A 1,170-nucleotide genomic window follows, 5' to 3' on the forward strand; every position below is an offset into this window, starting at 1 on the left:
ACCCCCCTTTTTCTTTTTTTTTCCAGGCCAAGTTAAATTGCAGCTGAAGGAGAGAGGTCAGTATCTTTTCAAATCAATCTCTCTACCTATGTCCCCATCTATTCCCTGTGAAGGGAAATGCTCCAACTTTGTTCCTCCATCTGTTCTGTATCATCTACGATCGACAGCTCTAAAGAGCTCTTTAGATGGCACGCACTTTTGCTCCCGATGAAGTGAAACTTTAAAAGTGTACGGTCACTTATCTGCAACAGCCAAAAAAAGGCGAGCAGTCTTTTCCAATCCTATAAGAGAATTGTTCTCTTCCCGTGCTACTGTTATTTCCCCCCTCTCTCTCTTTCATGTGTCTCGTTTTCGAATTGTAGTTGACAAGTTTTATTTAAGAAAAAAACACTTTACAAGCCACCACTTAATGCATTATTCACATTTTTAAAAAATGCTTGAAAGAAATCACGTTAATGAAGAGAACATTTGTAGTAATTTGGTGATAATTATCAAAATCACCAAACGTTCGCAAAGGCTTTAACGTTACGTGTTGGAAGAAAAGCAAAACACATTATTTTAATAGTCTGATATGCAAACTATGGACCATTCAATTACATGGCTTAATAATGCATACATGATGTGATCTTGTTATTGGGATAGGAAGGGCTGCAGTAATTCACTCCAAAGACCAAGTGTGCTCTTACATCCAGTAAAATCCATTGCCATGGATCAGGGGGCCCTGCCAAACTACATTTAAGAGAATAAAAATTAATGACTGAGAATTTGAGCGTTAAATTAACATTAATTATATGACCTGCCTGCTGGAAAGATTAAATTTCTTACGCCCTAATTAGATAACGTCTCCTCATACATCAAACAATTTCCATTTCCAGATTTCAGGATGAAAAGGCGGACTGGGGAGACCGGGCTTGTTCGGTCGCCGAAACCAGCCCGCCCCACCGAGCGCTCCCGCACCCGTCCCGCTCCCCCCGCCTCCCGGGGCTCACCCGGGGCTCACCGGGGGCTGGGAGCGGAGCCGGGGAGCAGCTGCGGGTCATTGTCTCCTTTCACTTGAATTTCTCGCAGCCTCAGCCCCGCAGGTCGGTGGGGGCGGGAGAGCGCGGAAGGTGCGCGGGTGCGGGTGCGGGAGCGCCTTGCCCGGGGATACCCCGAGGTGGGGGTCCGGGC

This window comes from Chaetura pelagica, unplaced genomic scaffold (assembly GCF_000747805.2).
Source record: "Chaetura pelagica isolate M959 unplaced genomic scaffold, ChaPel_1.0 scaffold399, whole genome shotgun sequence".
Taxonomy (NCBI): Eukaryota; Metazoa; Chordata; class Aves; order Apodiformes; family Apodidae; genus Chaetura; species Chaetura pelagica.